This window comes from Orycteropus afer, unplaced genomic scaffold, assembly GCF_000298275.1.
Source record: "Orycteropus afer afer isolate SDZICR_OR568_19922 unplaced genomic scaffold, OryAfe1.0 scaffold00187, whole genome shotgun sequence".
Taxonomy (NCBI): domain Eukaryota; kingdom Metazoa; phylum Chordata; class Mammalia; order Tubulidentata; family Orycteropodidae; genus Orycteropus; species Orycteropus afer.
The window spans coordinates 271,215-291,891 of NW_006921774.1; positions in this window are offsets into that span (position 1 = coordinate 271,215).

Consider the following 20,677-nt stretch of genomic DNA (forward strand, 5'->3'; position numbering starts at 1 on the left):
TATGGATATTATCCTATCACTGACAGCCTTGTACTTCAGGACAGATCTTGAAACATCCTTTGTGATGATGAATGCCATGCCATTCCTCTGCAAACTCTCATTCCCGGCAGGTAGATCATATGGTTGTCTGACTCAAAATGCCCAAAGCCAGTCCATTTCAGCTCACTAATGCCTAGGATATCAATCTTTATGCATTACATTTCATTTTCGACAACTTCCAATTTTCCAAGATTCATACTGCGTACATTCCATGTTCAGATTATTAATGGATGTTCGCCACTGTTTTTCCTCAATTTGAGTGGTGCCACATCAGCAAATGGAGATCTCAAAAGCTTTACCTTATCCACAGGAGTAAGGCTGATTTTACTCTGATTATGCTGCTCTTTCCAAGTCCTACTTTGAGAGCTTTCTAAGTTAAGTGACTCATCTTCCTCCTCTGTATTGGACAATGTTTTTGTACTATTCATAAATTTGTGCAGTAATGTATCAGTATTTGTCTGCTATTCATAAGGTTTTCCCTGGCCAATTCTTTGAGAAGTGGATAGCCTCCTCCTTCTTCCTAGTCTGTCTCAATCTGCAAGCCGAGCTGATACCTGCACAACAGGTGCACCCCACTGGGTTTGAAATACCAGTGGCACAGACTCAAGACTCACAGCAACACATCACCACAGTAGGACAAACTGACAGATATGTTTGTCTCCCTTAGCTGTTGGAAACACCTCCAACCACCCTTACCTGGATCCCTGCGGCTAACTCCTCGATCCATTGAAGTCCCCTTTGCCTTTTCTGTCCTCTCCCTGCTTCTCACCTCGCTGCTTGTGGGGGATGACCTGGGTTCCCTTTCCTCACCTGTCTCCCTGTGGTTGACTCCTCAATCTGTTCTTATCCCCTTTGCCTTTTCTGTCCTCACCCTGCCTTCCTGCCTCGCTCCATTTATCCTCGAGAGCTGCCTGACCTAAAGATTAATGACACAGGATGAAGACACTCCTGGGTCACATGCCTGCAAATGAATCCCAATCTCCTGGTTCCCTCTAAAATCAGACATAAGAAGAGAGCCCTGTCTTCAGAGAAAATATAAATAACCAGACCAAGAAAAAAATTTAAAAAGACAATAACCAATATTCAGGAGATGCTCATTTCATGGCTAATTTGTTCAGACTCAGAATGTATCACTTTTGTGTGATTGCTGAAATGGATTCAATCAAATAATAAAGAGGATTTAGAAACTGTGAGGAATAAAGAATAGGATAATTAAGACACATTAGTTAGCTCAGTGTGAAACAAAGAAGTCACCTTTTTCTTAAAAGAAAAAAGAAAGAGAAGGAAATCTTTTGTTTTCTCCTTTTTGCCTTTGAGATGTCAAACTTATTTTTCACATCTTCATTTGTCTGCTGATTTTTTGTTTGTTCTGGAGAGTGAGGGCAGGCAGTGTTCCTGCTCAAGTGCCCCAGTTTGGATTTTGTGAAAGAGTGTAAGCCAATGAAGAATGTTCTGCCCTCCCAGAGCGGCTGCAACCACAGACTGGCAATGACCCCAACTGTGAAGCTCCAATTTACTTTTTTTCCTCCAAAATGTCACTAACACTGACCATTATCATCATTAAAAAGTAAGAAAAAGCTTTTTAAAAATCCAGGAAACTAGGGGTAGACAACTGCCTTCACTGCTTCTGGACATAACGTGGAATGGAGAAATGTGAGGAACATTAGCTGTTGTTGATATTAGCTGCTGTCTTATCAGACCCCAACTCAGGGCAACCCCATGCAAAACAGAACAAAATGCTGCCCAGTCCTGCACCATCCACATGATTGGGTGGGGATCAGATCCTTGTGTTCCACAGGGTTTTCATTGGTTAATTTTCAGAAGTAGATTGTCAGACCTTTCTTCCCAATCTGTCTTAGTCTGAAAGTTTCTCAGACACCTGTTCTGCATCATAGCAACATGGAAGCCTTCACTGACAGATAGGTGGTGCCTACACGTGAGGTGCATTGGCCGGAATCTAAACTGGGTCTTCTGGATAGAGGGCAGGAACACTGCCTGGCACCATGTGAAGAGCACTTACGACGATCTCTGGTGGCATAGTGGCTGAGGCATTTGACTTCTAACCAGAAGCCTGGTGGTTCAAACCCACCAGCCATTCCTTGAAAGGACGATTGGGCAATTTACTTCCATAGAGATACTGCCTCAGAAACCCAAGGAGGGGTCACTATGAGTCAAATCTACTCAATGGCAGTTAGTTTTTTTTTTGAGGGAGTTAATGTTATAAATACTGGGAGAAGGACATCATACCTGATTAAAAAAAAAAAAAAAAAGTGAAAAAGAGGAAGATCCTCCATGAGATGGACTGACACAGTGGCTGCAACAATGGACTCAAACATAGAAATGATCGTGATGTTGGCACAGGACCAGGCAATGTTAAGTTCTGGCATACAGAGGGTCCCTATGAGTGTGAACAGACTCAATGGCACCTAACAACAACAACTTTATACATATTCCTGGCCCTTTTGCCTTGTCTTCCAGGAAACTCAAGGCTTAACCCAGAGTTCAGTCACCGTAAGTATGAATTTAATGTAGTAAATGTAATTTTAATATGATTTAAATGCTTTTACTTTCTGCTTCTGTACTTGGTTTTTGGTCTTCTGTGACAATATTATGCATCCTTTATTGTTTGTGTGCTGCCTGTTGCAATCACCGTTTGTTAGCCTCATTCACAAAACAAGAATACAAATGAAAGCATCTGTGGTAAAGGTTGTGTGTCAACTTGGCTGGGCCTGGTTGAGTGTCTGGGCAGCTGGGTGTACTTATTCCCCATGGTGAGACTGTCAATCAGTTCCATGGTAGAATCTACTGGAATAGCTGAGTAACTGCTTTCGGGATGTGGTTTGCTTCCAGTATATAAGAAGCAGCTTTGAGGAAGGTCTGTAGCTTATGGAACGCTTGAACCCTCCATGTAACCAAGTCATTGTTCAGCAGCCTGCCATGTTGCCCTCCCGATCTTAGGGGACTTTTTCTGGACTTGAATCAATGGCCTACTGTGTGGTTTGGTAACATTGAGACTGTGCCATTTTATTTGCCGTCCTTAAGCTTTCTAGGCTCAGCAGTCAGCAGCTGCCTGAGTGAAGAGATGCCTCTAGCTTCAGTGGGCTGGGAGCAAGAGGCAGAGCTGAAGCCCAAGGCTGAGGAGCTTTCACCCATCCCCTAGAAGCTGGCACCTTGAATTCAGACTCCTGGCCTCCGAAACTGTAAGAGAATAAACTCCTGTTTGTTCAAACCATTCCACTTGTGGTATCTTCTGTTAGAGTGGCACTAGGTAACCAAAACATTTTCCCATGGCAAATGAAGTAAGGGTCCCTTTCCTCTCCAAACAGTTTTTCATCTGAGATTAGAAGGTATAAGGGGAGTACCAAGGAGACTGACTTTACTTTGTCTCCCAGGAAACCTTTCTGAAAGCAGGCCTGTTCCCTTCAATAAGGTATATAACAGTTTGTGACTGGTTTTATTTTACAAAGACAGCCACAATAAACATCTCCCATCCCACATCCTTTTCATACAATATAACTTTGATATTCTGCCCACAGAGAGGTTAGCTGTTTTCCCTCCCTATGAATGTGGGTAGATTTGTTACTGCAGTGCAAATGATGCTATATGACTTCTGAGGCTAGATCATAAAAGATACAGCTTCTGCTCAGTTGATTTTGGGACACTTACTCTTGGAATCATGATCTGAGGAAGCCCAAGCAGCCACCTGAAAAGGCTACATGTAAATGCTCTGACCAACAGCCCTAGCTATGTTCCAGTCACTACCCAAACTTGACTACCAGACAGATAAGTGAGCAAGCCTTCAGATCATTCTAGTCCCCAGCTGTCAAGTCAACTCAGCCTTCCAGTGTTCCCAGCTAAGGCCCCCAAACAGCTTGGAGCAGAAATAATCCCTTCCTGCTATGACATTTCCAAACTCCTGACACACAGGTTTTATGAGCATAGTACAAGGGTTGTTGTTTTACAGCACTGAATTTGAGGTGGTTTGAGGTAATACAGCAATGACTGGGACAGTGGAAGAAGTGGATACCAAATCAGAAAACTTGTTTCAGTCTTAGTCTTACCATTTGGTGGACTTAAGCAAGTCCTTTAACCTCTATGAGTCTCAGTTGCCCCCTGTGCAAATGGGATTAATACCATTACATGGTTTTGGTCAGGATTGTATAAAATTATGTACAGAAAAGCACTGACAAATATAAAGAAATACTACTCAAATAGAATTGTTATTTTAAAATTTCAACTATGTCTTCAGTGATCAAATGGCAAATTCTGTGAAACCTCACATAATCCGAAGTCATCACACTAGATGGAGTCCTCAGAGTAGATGCATCTGCTACCATAACTTTTAAACTGTCACTTAGAGGTAGTCATGAGTAATCCAGAAAGGAAGTGAAAATGAATGTGAAAATGGATTTGATTTTATGGAAGAATTAATTTAGTCTTATACTCCTACTAAATAGGGTTGTTTTAAGCACTAAATTGTATAATATATTCATTTTAAGCTTGAAAATAGAACATTTCTCAGGGAAGCTATTGAGTCTTCACTTACAGGCAAGCTGACACCCACCCTCAGGCAGAAGATTGGGATTCTTCGCTAGAGAAACGCACAGGGTCTGGCTTACCAAGAATTTTAAAAATGTGAACTACTATTTTTGGAGCAATCTGAAATGCTCTTTATATACAAAATATTTCTTCTGCAGGAAATATCTTACTTTGGGATTTTTTCTGCATAAATCAGTTTTTCTCTCTCCTCTTTTTCTCCCTTTCTTTCTTTCTCTTTCCTTCTCTCTGTTTTTGCCATTCTATAATTTTGAGTAGATGAAAATCTCTATTGTGAACTTTTCTGTGTTCAAACACATTTAGGGAGTGTCTTTTCTGAGTCAAATGCTTTCCCACACATCAGCTCGTTTAATCCTGATAGCTACCCAATGAGAAAGTAATCATTACCCCATTTTATGGATGAGAGCACTAAGGCTGAGAGTGGCAGAGCTTGGATTTAAACCCAGGCCTCTGACTTCACTATTTGTCCACTCCATTCCAGCTGGGTTGAGAGAGGTATTGTTTTTATTGTTTTTATTTTTTTTCTCAGCTTGTTTCTAACTCCGTATCTGAGAGTCCGGAGACGATGTCATTCTATTTTAAATCATTTTAATTAACTCTTCAAACTGAAACTGGCGAGGCATTTGCAAATTGGTTTTTATAAAGGCTAGACTTTAATAGAACTTTAATAGAACTTAGATATTTTATTTCCTGGTTTTATAATGCTAACAAATTGGTGATTATCAGCAAGATCAATTTTGTTCATAACAGAGACAATTTGTGCACTCAGGCCAAGTGGAGAGATTGGAACTCAAAACTAGTGTCTCCTTTACCAGATTATACCCCTTCCTGAAACAAGAAACAGGCAGAGGATGCTAAAGAAGTATTCAAATGAAATGTGACTGATGTGAGGCACTGTATCAAGCCTGCAGATAGATGTTATTACTTCTTTATGCTGGTTTTCTCTTTCTCTCTCTCTCTCTCTCTCTCCTAGAAATAACGAGCTCTTGAAGTTCAAATTCCCATTGACTCTGAAGTCATGAACATATTTAAAAACAGTGTGGGCCTGTGACATTTACAATCACTAAATTCATGTCAGAGAATAAATCCGGAGTCACCTACAATCACTATATATGGAATACTCATTCATCTCCAGCCATTTGTTGAGTGACAATGCTTCAAAAATGGTAATATTCAGAAAACTGCTGAGAGGCATGCATGCTGCAGGTAACTACCCTCAGCAGCCTAGACTTTAGACATTTTAAAATGTGCTAACAATCAGGGGAGCTCTGAGACACAGCAGGAAGGAGATAAGAGAACTATTGAGAGCCACCCCGCCTGGCTGTTTGTCAGTTTGTACCTGAGACAGGCACATTTGGCTTGACTAGAGGCACAGGTGTGTGGGATGAGCACAGCAAATGGAATGTCACATCTGGGAAAAGCATGTGCATTTCCCAGCCAGAAATGTGTCCCATTAAAACCAAATAAGGCTCCTGCAGGTGACGTCAGGAGTGCTTAGCTGCTACTGCCACCGAGGGACAATTTATTGAAAAGCTGAAAATGCTCTCCTCGGCAAGGCTGACAAGCAAATATTCGAGGGAATGCTTCACTGGCCACCTACCATTCTGAAGAGACATCTGCCAGCTCTGCTGATTGGCACCCTTCCTGTGTTAGTCATATTGCTGGGCCTTGCTAAAAAACTCTAAATACTGGTTTAGCATACTGCTACATTCCATTCTCCTGTGGGGCTATTCCCAGGATGCTGGCTGTAAAAGCTTTCTGTCCTTTTCCCCCACAGAAAAACTCTATCCTATCTGGGAAGAGGATGAAGTGAGGAGCATTCAGTGGATTGAAACAAACACCAACTCTCAAGATTTTTTAAAAGCATAGTGTTTTATTTTTTTAATCTATATTTGGCACACAGACGAGAACAAAGAAAATGTTGAAACTTAAGAAGGATCGTTTCTCCATTTTTCTAATAGTTTTACAATTAAAAGTTGAGAATAGGGTACCTAAATATTCATCCTGCCCTCCCTTAACAAGTAGTTGTACAGCACCAGTTTTGTGGAGGAAACAAACTGATCCATGAGGTGTTCTCTATACTACTTCAGTGGCACTTTGAAATGTGTATGTGATTTTCTGCTTTCTATGTGTGACTTTGGAGCTCTGGTGGCATAGTGCTTAAGGCACTTGACTGATAAACAGAAGACCGGCAGTTCAAACCCACCAGCCACTCCTCGGAAGGAAGGTTGGGCAATCTACTTTCGTAGAGATACCACCTCAGAAATCCAAGGAGGGGTCTCTATGGGTCAAGTTGACTCAGTGGCAATGAGCTTGGTTTTTGGTTTGGTATGTGTGACTTATCACCCCAAACAGATTAGAAGCACCTAGAATCTTCCTGTTGTCATCTACCTTTTTTGTCTTCCACAGGGCTTAGCCATGTGCTCAGCCCTCTTTTAGAATTTTTTTTATCCCATTTAAGGCTCACAATCAAATAATCAGAGAAGCTGGATTATATGGAGAAGAATGTGGCATTAGGATGGAGGAAAAGTCATTAACAACCTGTGATATGCAAATAACACAACCTTGGTGCTGAAGATCAAGAAGACTTGAAACACTGACCAATGAAGATCAAAGTCTACAGTCTTCAGTATGGATTTCTCCTCAACACAAATAAAATAAAAATCCTCACAAGTAGACCAATAAGCAACATCTGGATAAATGGAGAAAAGATTAAAATTTCATTTTACTTGGATCAAAAATCAATGTTCATGGAAGCAGTAGTTAAGAAATCAAATGGTATTTTGCACTGGGCAAATCTGCTGCAAAAGACCTTTTTAAAGTATTTAAGAACAAAGATGTCACTTTGAAGACTAACGTGCACCTGACCCAAGCCATGGTATTTTCAGTAGCAGAAGATTTGATGTTTCTGAATTGTAGTTTTGGTGAAGAATATTGAAGGTACCATGGACTGCTAGAAGAATGAACGAATCTGTCTTGGAGAAAGTACAGCCAGAATGTTCTTTAGAGGCAAGACTGGGCAGACTTCATCCCTCATACTTCAGTCATGTTGTCAGAAGGGACCAATCCCAGAAGAAGGATATTATGCTGGATAGAGTAGATGGTCAGTGAAAAAGGGGCAGGCCCTCAATGAGATGGATTGACCCAGTGGTTGCAATGATGTGCTTTAAGATTGTGAGGATGGTGCAGGACTGGGCGGTGTTTTGTTCGGTTGTACATAGTGTCAATTCAATGGCACCTAATAACAATGAGGCTCACAACAACCCAATGGAAGTCAAAATTTACAAATGATAATTTTGTGGCTCACAGAGCCTGTGGTCATGCAGCAAATAAGTGACAGAGCTGGGAATCACTCTGGACTTGGGCTCATTACCTTCATAAAGCAGGAGCCAAGAAAAATATAACATTGATTAATTGAGTGAAGTTTTGAACCTGAGGTTCTCATGGTTTAATTGAAGAGTCAGTTGTACATGAGATTTGGAACAAGCCCAAACAGCTTACTAACCCAGGTAAGAGCTCAGGCTCAGGTCACTGAATCAACACTCCACCCATAAGCCTCTCCTGCCCTTGGGGCCACACAGGTCCAATCTGTCTCTGCAGCCCTTCAGTTGATTGCAAGATGAGGTTGTATTTCTCCCAGTTGTTCTTTGTCAGATTAGTGTCTCTTCCTTAGCCTGGCCCCCAAGGTCCTCACCATAGTCACTTCTTTACATTGTCTTAGTTCCAGCACTGCTAGAACAAAAATACCACAAAACATACTACAGAATCTTATTTTCTCACAATTTGAGTCTAGAAGTCTGAATTCAGGGCCTGGCTCTAGGGGGCAGTCCTTCCTTGTCTATTTCAGCTTCTAGTAGCTGCCAGCAATCTGGCATTCTTGGATATGTAGATGCATCTCTTTCGTCTTCCTCTCCCCAGTGCATGTGTGTCTGTGCCGAGTCTGCTCATCTTGTAACTCAGCAGCTATTAGGTTTAGGACTCACCCAACATTGGTGTGATATCATTAACTTTAAAGAAAACTTCCTTTTTCCAATAACTAAAAAAAAAAAAAAAAAAAAAAACAAACTCACTGCTATCAAGTAGATTCCGACTCATAGCAACCCCCACTGGGTTTCCAACACTGTAAATTATGGAAGTAGACTGCCTTAACATTTTCCTGCAGAGCAACTGGTGGGTTCAAATTGCCAATGTTTTTGTTAGCAGCCAAATGCCTTAACCACTGTACCACCAGAGCTCCTTCCTATTTCCAAACACAGCCATATTTACAAGTACAGGCGTTAGGATTTCAACATATGTTTTTGGGAAATCTAATTTAATCCATAATAGACAGGCACACGCAGTGCCAAAGTTGTAGAGTGTGACTACTTCCCAGGAATTGTCCTTTTGCCCCCTTATTGCCTATGTGTTAGATGCCTTTGGCAAAACTTCCTGAGTCCAAACACCTTTCTGAGGCTATTGAAATATACCTGGGAAGGCTTTTTGAATATCATTTCAGGCAATGTTGTCTAATAATTTCAATTTTCCATTATACCTGACAAATCCTAAGATCTCCAAGGCAATTTCCAGAAATCATCTCAGGAAAGCCTATCATAGAACAAAATGTCAGAAGCATCACCTCCTCACAACTCCAACCTAGTTAAAGAAAATATTGTTCTTAGTTGCCATCGTATCAGCTCTGACTCATGGTGATCCCACATATAACAGGACATAATGTTACCTGGTTCTGTGCCATCTTCTTGACCATTGATATGCTTGAGTCTATTGTTGTGGCTATTATGTCAATCCATCTCATTGAGGGTTTCCCTTCTTTTCATTGGCTCTCTGTTTTTCCAAATATGACGTCCTTTTCTAGCGACTGGTCTTTACTTATGGAATGTCCAAAGTAAGTGAGTTGAAATCTTATCATGTGCACTTTCAAGGAGCATTCTGGTTGTCTTTCTTCTAAGACTGATTAGCTTGTTCTTTTGGTAGTCCGTGGTATATTCAATGTTCTTCACCAACACCATGGTTTGAATGCATGTTTTTCTGTCTTCCTTTTGTTTACTAAAGGAATGGCTTCTATGTTTGACTTACTATTAAACAGAATGCAATTCCCTTCATAAACAATTATTGAGCAACTACTCTGTGTCAGGTATCATGTAGGTCTGTCTGCAGGGAAGATAGTAAGTTGGAATTTAAGCCTGGCTTTCAGGAGCTTCCTCCCTTGTCAGACAGAGAACGATCTGTGCACCACATTTGCCATTTTTCTTACAACACATCACAGCAGCACACATCTATTTGCTTTGCTTTTGCATATCCATTCTCTAATAAGAGGCAGCAGAATAGAGGAGAGTTTGTGGATTTGGTAGCCAGATAGCTCTGCATTCAAATCTGAGTTCTGCCTCTGTGAAACAAGCCAGTCTGCAACAACACAGGCGGGCACATTGGTTCATAAGATTTGTTTTTAGCACACTGTTTTGAAATGATGGGGAATAAGCTTTCCAGCAACTAAAGCGACAGCCTTAGCAACATGTGAAAGCAGAACACAAAAGCTCAAAATCTACAGAAGTGCCTTTCTTTACTGCAAGTCATGGCTGACTTAAAGGCTACAGAACCACAAAGGATTTCTGCAAGGTTAAACTATCTAGTGAAGCCATGAAAGGAGATAATCCCCTGTATTAAAACAATGGATTAATGAAGGAGGCTACACTCATGATCAGATTTTTAATTTTTTTTTTTTTTTTTTTAAATGGTCTCTATTAGAAGTGAGTGCCCTCCAGAATTTAAGCTCAAAGGAGGATGTTCATGTCCCAGGGTTTAAGTCTGCAAAGAATAGATGACTTGTGTTGGGAGGTAAGAATTGTAGTTACAATTTAACTCTGCTCATTTAGCTTTCTCGTCACTATAACTTTTTTATGGTCTGCCTTTCACTCTATTTTCCCAAAAGCCCTGTGACTTTTCATAAGTAATTTTGTAGAACCCAAGAAATTTTAGGACAACATATATGGTGTTATGGCAAATATATATAGATCTATGTGTATGTGTTTGTGTATGTATATCTGTATCCATGCCTAGTGCTTAGTTGGTAACTTATGAATGGGAGTTTTTGTTATGATTTAATCTCCACTCTGCATCCAGCAATCCAGTGGAGACTTGGCCAATGAAAGGGTTCAGAAATAGCTGTGGTTACTGGTCCTCACTACTGAGAGCTGTCTGCCTTGTGTAAACGACAGGCTGCATAAACAGGAATGTTGGAGGCCAGGCTTATACTGTCTGAACTGTGGCAAATCCAGCAGGCACTGGGTCACAAGGACTCCTCCCTTCTTTCTGCAGCTAGAACTCCTGCCAGCTACTCTCTAGCTGCAAACATATGGTGGGATTTTATTCTAAATTCATGACTCTTAAAACGTGGTCCCTAGACCAGTAGCAGCCTCTGGGAACATTTAGAAATGCAGATTCTCAGGCTTAACCTATTGAATCAGAAATTCTGGGTGTGGGGCCTAGCAATCTGAGTTTTAACAAGCCTTCCAGGAGATTCTGATGCATGCTCAAGTATGACAATCATAGTCCCTGATTGGCACAAATGGTTAAGCGTTGGACTACTAACTTTCAGACCCACATAGAGGGTTCTCCAGAGAAATCCCTGTCAGTCTGCTCCCCAAAGTCCACAGACTTGAAAACCCTATGGTTCTACTCTGCACACATGGAGTTGCCATGAGTTGGAACCAACTCAAAAGCAACTAATAACAACAAATACAAGACAACATTTTCTTTGAGACTTTCCACTTATTTATTTATTCAGTTATCTATTTGCTCATTCAAGGAGGTTTTCTGGACAACAGTCAAAGCACTCAGCTGCTAACTAAAAAGTCAGCTGATCAAACCCACCAACCACTCCAAAGGAGAAAGATGAGGCAGTCTGCTTCCATAAAGATTTATAGCCTTGGAAAACCTGTGGGGCAGTTCCACTCTATCTGATAGGGTCACTGTGAGTTGGAATGAGTAGATGGCAGTGTTTTGGGTTTGGTTTTATTTGCTCATTCAGCACATACTTATTAAGCACATAGGATGGACTTGAAGGAGCCCTGGTAGCACAATGTTTATGTGCTCAGCTGCTAACAGAAAAAGTGGGCAGTTTGAACCCACCAGTTACTCTGCAGGAGAAAAGATCTGACCATATGCTCCCATAAAGATTACAGCTTAGAAAGTCCTAAGGGGCACTTTTACTGTGTTCTATAGGAGCTATAAGTTAGAATCAACTTGATAGAACAACAACAGGACAAACTAGATACTGTTCTAAATTCTGGGAACACAGTAGTGAATAAAACAGTCAAAATCACTACCACCATGGATCAGTAGAAAGTAGTAATTAAGATCTCAAAGTCAGGAGCCACACTGCCTGGGTCTGAATCTCAGCTATATCACTCTAGCTGTGTGACTTTTAGCAAGTTATTTAACTTCTCTGTGTTTCAGTTTAAGGTGTTATGGTGACATAATTCTTAAGGCATTTTACTGCTAACCAGAAGGTTGGCAGTTCAAACCCACCCACCACTCCACAGAAGGAAGACTGGGCAATCTACTTCCATAAAGATTTACTGCCTCAGAAACCCAAAGGGGGTTGCCATGAGTCAGAATCGACTTAATGGCAGTGAGTTGGGTTTTTTGGTTTGGTACTTCAGTTTTCCTATCTGTGGAATGTGATGATAATAGTACCTATTTCAGAGAGTTATGTTGTTGTTGTTGTTATGTGCCGTCGAGTCGGCCCAGACTCATAGTGACCCCTCCTTGGGTTGCTGAGGCAGTATCACTACGTAAGTAGATTGCCCAACCTTCCTTCTGATGAGTGGCTGGGGAGTTTGAACGCCAGCCTTCTGGTTAGCAGTCAAGTGCCTTAGGCACTATGCTACTAGAGCTCCCTCAGAGAGTTATTGTTGTTGTTGTTGTTGTTATGTGCCGTCGAGTCAGCCCCGACTCATAGCGACCCCTCCTTGGGTTTCCGAGGCAGTATCACTACGGAAGTAGGATTGCCCAACCTTCCTTCCGAGGAGTGGCTGGTGGGTTTGAACCGCCAGCCTTCTGGTTAGCAGTCAAGTGCTTTAGCCACTATGCTACCAGAGCTCCCTCAGAGAGTTATAGTGAGCACTAAATTGGTTATAAGGAGCTCTGGTAGCGTAGTGCCTAAGGCACTTGACTACTAACCAGAAGGCTGGTGGTTCAAACTCACCAGCCACTCCTCAGAAGGAAGGTTGGGCAATCTACTTTTGTAGTAGTACTGCCTCGGAAAACCCAAGGAGGGGTCGCTATGAGTTGGCTCTGACTTGACGGCACACAACTACAACAACAAATGGGTTATGGTATTTAATTACAAGCCTAGTACATAGTAGGAATCTCTGGGTGGCACAAACAGTTAAGCACTCAACTACTAACCAAAAGTTTGAACCCACTGAGAGGTGCCTTGGAAGACAGGCCTGGCAATCTGCTTCTCAAAGATCACAGCCTTGGAAACCCTGTGGAGCACTTCTACTCTGCACATGGGGTTGCAAACAGAATGACTCAGCAGGAACTAACAACAACAGTACATAGTAATACCTTAAAATGTTAGTTAATAATAATGTATATTCACAGTTATAGACCTGAGTCTTCCAGGCCAGCCTTCTCCCCAGGCAGGAGATTCCTGTACCAGTGCTATCACATTCCACAGATAGGAAAACTATCACAGGTCTATAACTGACTGGTTGGTTTGTCAGACTACATATACTTAAGCCAATTGCCCCCTTTCTTCTCAGAAAGGCATCTCCAAAGCCTATTTACTCATTGCCTCCCATTTAGGTAGCACAAAACATGCAGTGGTTGCTGTGAGTATTGAGAAGTATAATTATCGCATCACTTTATGAATGAATTAGGAGAAAATAATTCATTTGTTGGTCTCCTGTTGAGTTTAAATATAAGGCAGCAGGCTCAGATCAGGTGAAACCTGGCAGATTTTACCTGGGCTCTGAAGATAGGCTAAATACCAATTGTAAAAGAAGTAGAGGCAAAGATGCGTGTCTTCAGATTCCAAATAGTCAATTAAAGAACTGAGCCCCTCGTAGTGCCCAGCCCTGATTGGCATGCAGGAGGGATTCAGGGAAACCTCAAACATCCTCACTGCCCCATTCCCTGGAACTTGGTTGGGGAGAAGAGGTCAACATGTGAGACTGCAAGAAAGCAATTAAATATTGACATGAACAACATCCATTATGAGTACAACTAGATACTACCCTGATTAACGAATTTTTACTACACAGCTATTGTTTTCTGCATTGTACCTTGTGCTGAGGACCCAATAGGAGATCAGATGCCTTCCCTGTCACCAAGGAAAGCATGTCCAATGGGGGAGATAGACAATAAGCAGTGAGAAGTGTCACCTGCAATGGAGACTTAAGTTGTTGAGAAAGCAATAAACAGGGCACTAAACCCAATCTGGGCATGACTAGAAATGTTTCCAGGAAGAGGTGAGGCAAGATGTGAATTTTGGGGAGCAAGCTGGAGAGGCAAAGAGGTAGGAGAGGTCATTTCTAGCCCAGACTAGTGCCCACATAGAGAGCCAGCAATGTAGAAACTCTCAAGTGGGTTTGGGCTGCAGTTATGGTTGGGAGATTTCTACAACGGGAACTCAACCTGAGCTTTGAAAACTAGATAGGATTGACACAGGGTGATGACACCTGACTTGTGTGAGCCATGAGTCTGGTCTCACAATAGGAAGAACATTCTCCAGTAAGCACCAGGCAGTAAAGCCCAGCTCAGGCTCATAGTTCCATATGAGAGCAGTGCTTAGGCTCTCAGCACATGCCTAACTCTAACTTCAGATGACTTTGAAAGGAAGTCTGAAATCCCAGCCTTGTCGTAAGTGGCAAAAAATAGTAGATAAGGAATTCAAAGAGCAGAACCTTGAAGCCTGAAACTTTGGTGAATTTATTTATCTAACTTCACATTAACCACCTAAGATGACTAAGGTAGAATCCATTGCTTGAGCTCCCCACTTTAGGAAGGAGGAAACTATCTTAGACCCAAATCCTTGCCATTCTTCACTCCAGTTTCCTGAACATGATGGTGTAGATGCCACTGAGCATTTCTACATGCTCAGTTTGTAGTTGGGGCAGTTGTTTGCTCTGTCAGTAAGTTATAGTCAGTTTATCCCAACTTAAGTGCTACAGGAAGCCTTCCTGATCTGTCCTGCCCCATGCCACTTCAGGGCTTATGGTTAGTGTCACAGAGTGTAATCCGAGAGTCTCCCAATCCATTGTTTGACCTTGCTGGAAGGGTCTTAGGGCACAGATTTTTTCAGAGCAAAGCCAATAAGTTCATTATACATAGCCCCTGAAAATCACTGTCAATTATCTATAAAGTGGAGGTGGAACTTACCTTCCTGGATAGAGGACTCAACAAGGACTGGGATAGGTGGCTGACAGGGCAAGTGTGAGCTCAGCAGGTATGTGCATGGTACAGGGAAAGAACCCTGGAAAAGTCTGAGGTCAGGCCTGAATTCCTTTCACTTCTAAGCGGTGTGCCCTCAGGCAAGTGAAGACACCTTTTGTAGTCTCACATTCATCTTATATTGACTTTCACATGATATCCACACTCTTTTATCTGAAGATAAAAGCTTAACATTGCAGAAAGAAGAGTCTCCAAATCTGGAAACTTCCCAGGATTAAAGAGTACAAAGAGATTCTTGCATATATATTAACTTCACATAGACTGAGAGCACTAAATATGTTGGAAGGTAGTGAATCGCAGTTCACCTAACAGAAGATATCTCACCAAAAAATACCTACACCAGAGATGCATCAGCACTTCATTGCCTGAACCTCTTATAACAGAAATTACCTCCAGAAGGGACCAAGGTAGACTCGAGGAACTGAGCAAGTATGATTCTCCCTTTTTGAGAATTTGAAGTAAGAGACATAGATAGAATATTAATGAATTTGTTATTGTTGTTATTGTCAGGTGACATTGAGTCAATTCTGACTCGTAATGTCAGTATTAGTATAAGGTGTATTTCAAATCAATCTTATTTGAGATAACAGAAAAATGACAACAGAAAAAAAAAAAAAAAAAACATTGCTCAGTCTTGTGCCATCCTCACAATCGTTGCTATATTTGAGCACATTGTTACAGCCACTGTGTCAATCCATCTCATTGAGGTTCTTCCTCCTATTCACTACCCTCTACTTTACCAAGCATGGTTTCCTTCTCCTGGCATTGGTCTGTCCTAATAACATGACCAAAGTATGAGAGATGAAGTCTGGCCATTCTCACTTCTAAGGAGCATTCTAGCTGTGCTTCCTCCAAGACAGATTTGTGCACTCTTCTAGCAGTCCATTCAATATTCTTTGCCAACACCACAATTCAAGTGCATCAATTCTTCTATGGTCTTTCTTATTCATTATCCAGCTTTCACATACATGTGAGGCTATTGAAAATACCATGGCTTGTGACAGGCACACCTTATCTTCAAAGCTACTTCTTTGCTCTTGAGCACTTTAAAAAGGTCTTCTGCAGTAGATTTACATGATGCAACACACAGTTTTATTCTTGACACAGTTTTATTTGCTTCCATGAGTGTTGACTGTGCTTCCAAGAAAAATGAAATCTTTGCTAACTTCAAACTTTTCTCCATTCATCATGATGTTGCTTATTGGTCCAGTTGTGTGGATTTTTGTTTTCTGTGTGTTAAAGTGTAATCCATACTAAAGGTCTTTGACCTTCATCAGTAAGTGCTTTAAGTCTTCTTCACTTTCAGCAAGCATGGAATGAGTTTGTAGCTGAGTCAAAATTATCATAGTGCCAGAGTAAAGGTCTATGAACTCTGGCCTAGGACCTGAATGATCATCTCTGCTTTGGCTTCCACATGACCTTTCTTCCTTTCTTTCTTTCTTTATTTATTTTCAGGAGCCCCTTTGAAGCAAATTTGAGTGACTGTGTTCCCTGCTGGTGCAAATGGTTAATACACTCAGTTGCTAATTGAAAGACTGGTGATTCAAGTCCACCCAGAGGGACATTGGAAGAAAGGCTTAGCAATCTACTTCCAAAACATCAGCCATTGAAAATCCTATGGATCACAGTTCTACTTTGATACTTGCAGAGTTATCACGAGTTGGATCAACTCAGTGGCAATTGGTTTTTACTAGTTCTCCTTACAACCATATGTTAACTACTTTAGACAATAAGCAAGGGGCTTTTTAGTTATATTTGTAGCAAGAGGAGCAGGGAAGAGTTCACTGCTTGGACAAGTTGGTGTACAACTAAAAAATGTCTGAGAGATTGGACTGCCTCCTTTCTTCACTTCCAACTTTTCCTATAATGAGAATAGTCTTTATATAGTTAAAGGAAGACCAAAGAACAAACAGCCAGGATTGAAATTCATGGTAAGACAGTAAATAATAGAAGAAACATAGTTGGTGAAAATGAGGTTCCAGGCCCATAAGGTTATATACCAAGATGCTGAAGGAAATTGTCAAGTTTTAGAATGATTTCCAAAAGTAATGGCAGGTCAAAATTTAGAAACTCCAGCCCTGTTACCTTGAAGTAATTTCCTGGCAAATTTCTATCATTAGCCAGATGGTCCTGAGTATGTTCAGTGACATTGATCTTGCCAAACTCACTTTAGAAAAGTGCTATGAGCAGAGTTCATCTTGTTTCACTTGATAAAATAAAATTTTAGCAATGATTTGAGGTAGAGACCATTCTGTTTAACACAGAGCCATAGACGTTCAGAATGTGCAGCTGTCCCTTGTAGGCTGTTCATGGAGGAGCAGACATAGTCTGTGTTGCTCCTATAGTAAGAACAGGGTCCTATAATCAAGCAGAATATGGAGGCCAGTTTTGCCTCAACTTTCAGGTAATCAGAGCTTTTCAACAGTGCAATGGAATTCTCTGAGAGTGAGCTCCCATCACCAGAAGTATTCAACTTAACACTAACATCTGTCAAGTCTTGCTCTAGAAGCGAACACTGGGTTGCAAAGTAAGTTGAACCACATGATGTTTAGGTCCTTTTCCATTTTGAAGATTTTGGGATCATTATTTTTCAATAAAAAGGCTGTCAAAGATTGAACTGTGCCTATGTGTGTGTGTGTGTGTGTCTTGTAAATCTAACCCTTGTACCTATGCTTACAATCTCATTATAGAATGAATTTCCTTTGATATGTTAATGTGTCAGTATTAGTATAGGATGTATTTCAAATCAATCATATTTGAGATATAAAAAAAGCAGATTAACCTGTATGTCTACCTATATATGCACTCCTAGGTTAGTGATTTTTATTGCAGGATTATGAATGTAATAGTATTTACCTTTGTTATCTTTTACTCTTGTATGATTCCCAGTGTCTTCCTTTACCTTGTTCATGTTGTGATGACCTTGCCCTTATTGTGCATCACTTTTCTCTTCACCCAAGTTAACACCTCTATTTTAGTAGATTTTCCCATCCTTCCCTTTCCATCCCTGGTAACCATCAAAGAATGTTTCTTTCTGTGTGTAAACCTTTCCTTGACTTTGTATAATAGTAGTCTCATACAATATGTGTCCCTTTGTGATTGACTTATTTCACTTAGCAAAATGTCCTACAGGTTCATTCCTATTATGAAGTGCTTCAAGGATTTGTCATTACTCTTTAACATTGCCATAGTATTTCATTGTGTGTATGTGCCACAGTTTATCCCTCCATTCATCTAATGATGGTCATTTAGATTGTTTCTATCTTTTTGCTATTGTGAATAATGTTGTGATGAACATGGGTGTGCATATCTGTTTGTATCATAGTTCATATTTCACTAGGCTATATACCTAGAAGTGAGATTTCAAGATCATATGGTATTTCTATTTCCAGTTTTTTGAGAAAACACCATACCATTTCCCACAGTGTTTTACCATTTTACACTCCTACCAGCAGTGCTTGAAAGTGTATGGGAGTATACCCACAAGAATACATAGGTATGGAAGAGGATATTTCTACAGATGTGTTTGTATGTGCTACAAATATGTTTATGAATATTGTAGAGCATATATAGAGCAAAGTTATGAAAACTTCTTAGCCATAATCAAACACCTTGAGGGAATGAGTCACTGGGCTTAGGGCTTCTGACCACCATCTTTGGGTATATCTAACTCAATTGCAACAACATAGTCCACAAAGTCACCATTTGGTGAGTAGTGACTGGGGCCTTAAAAACTTGCAAATGGCTATCTAAGATGTAACTACTTGTCTCTCTCTCTTTGGAGTAAAGAAGAGGGAAGAAAATCAAAGATTGAATGAAATTATTTGTCCAAAGGACTAATGGACCATATGAACCACAGCCTCCACTACCCAAGAATAGAAGACCTAAATGATGTCTGATTATGCCTACCAACTGTTCTGATCATAATAGAAGGTCCTGGATAAAAAAAATATATGGAACAAAATTCAAATTAATAAAAAAATGAAAGACCAGACTTACTGGTATGATAGAGACTGATGGAACTCCCAATACTGTGGCACTCAGATACATACCATTTAAAGCCTGAAACTGAACTCAACCCCATGGCTCAACTTCAACTTTCAGCCAAACAATAGACAAGCCTATAAGATGACAATAATGCCAGGAAGTAATGTATGTCTCAGATCAATCAACCATACAAAACAAAAGGGGCAGCATTTGCCCAAAAACAAAGTACAGAAGGCAGGAAGGGGTAGGAAAGAAAGTTAAATGGAAACAGGGAATCCAAGGAAGAAGTAGGAAGAGTGTTGTTAACTTAAGGGGATTGCAACCAATGCCACAAAATGTATATGAACTGTTGAATGGAAAACAAATTTGCTCAGTAAATGTTCTGGTTACCTAGTGCCACTCTGACAGAAATATTTCACAAATGGGATGGCCTTAATAAACAGGAGTTTATTCTCTCACATTTTGGAGACTTTAAGTCTAAGTTCCAAGTGCCAGGTTCTAGAGGCTGGGTGAAAGCCCCTCAACCTTGGGGTCCAGCTGTGCCTCCTGCTCCCAGCCACTGGAGCTAGAGGCATTTCTTCATTCAGACAGCCGCTGGCTGCTCAGGCTGAGAAGCCCCAAGGTTGACAAAGTAAAAAGGCACAGTCCCGATGTTACCAAACCACATGGCAGGCCATTAACTCAAGTCAATTGTAAGTCCCAAGGCCGGCAGAGCATGGCAGGCTGCTGAGCAACAACAAGGCTACATGCAGGGTCCAAGCATGGCATAGGCTAGAGACCATTCCCAAGGCTTCTCCTTAAATACAGGAAGCAGACTACATCCAAAGGCAGCTACTCAGCTGCTTGTGGTCGATCCCACCATGGAGTTGATTGCCAGTCTCATCATGGGAAATAACTACCACCACCTACCCAGTCACTCAACCAGGCCCAGCCAAGTTGACACAAAAACATAACCACCACAGTAAACTTTCACCCAAACCACAATAAAAAGTTCAAAAATTTTTTTTAAAGAAGAGCATATTAGGCAAGCAAGGACAGATAGGGGAAGACAGATGCCACCCCACATGAGCTCTCCAAAGAAGCAGGAAACAGAAGCTAAAAAGAAAGAAGGACCTTCCCCAGATTCCACTGAGAGAGAAAGACTTCCCCAAGAGCTGGTATCCTGAATTCAGACTTCTAGCCTCCTGAACTATGAGAAGGGAGCTCTGGTAGCATAGTGCCTAAGGCATTTGACTGCTAACCAGAAGGCTGCGTGGGGGTTCAAACCCACCAGCCACTCCTCGGAAGGAAGGTTGGGCAATCTACTTCCATAGTGATACCGCCTCAGAAACCCAAGGAGGGGTTGCTATGAGTTGGGTCCAATTCAACGGCACATAACCCACACACACACAAACTATGAGAGAATAAATTTATTTTTGTTAAAGCCATCCACTTGTAGTATTTCTGTTATAGCAGCACTAGATAACTAAGGCAACTCAGACTCTGAAATTGGACTTCATGCTGTCAGTCATTGGGCCACATGGTGGAAAAAACATGGAGTCTAGAGTAAGCTGTGAATTATTGATCTATTTGGCCACGTACACCTGGAGACCTCAGGAAATTCAATTAACCTCTCTAAATCTTGGCCTCCTTGTATGTA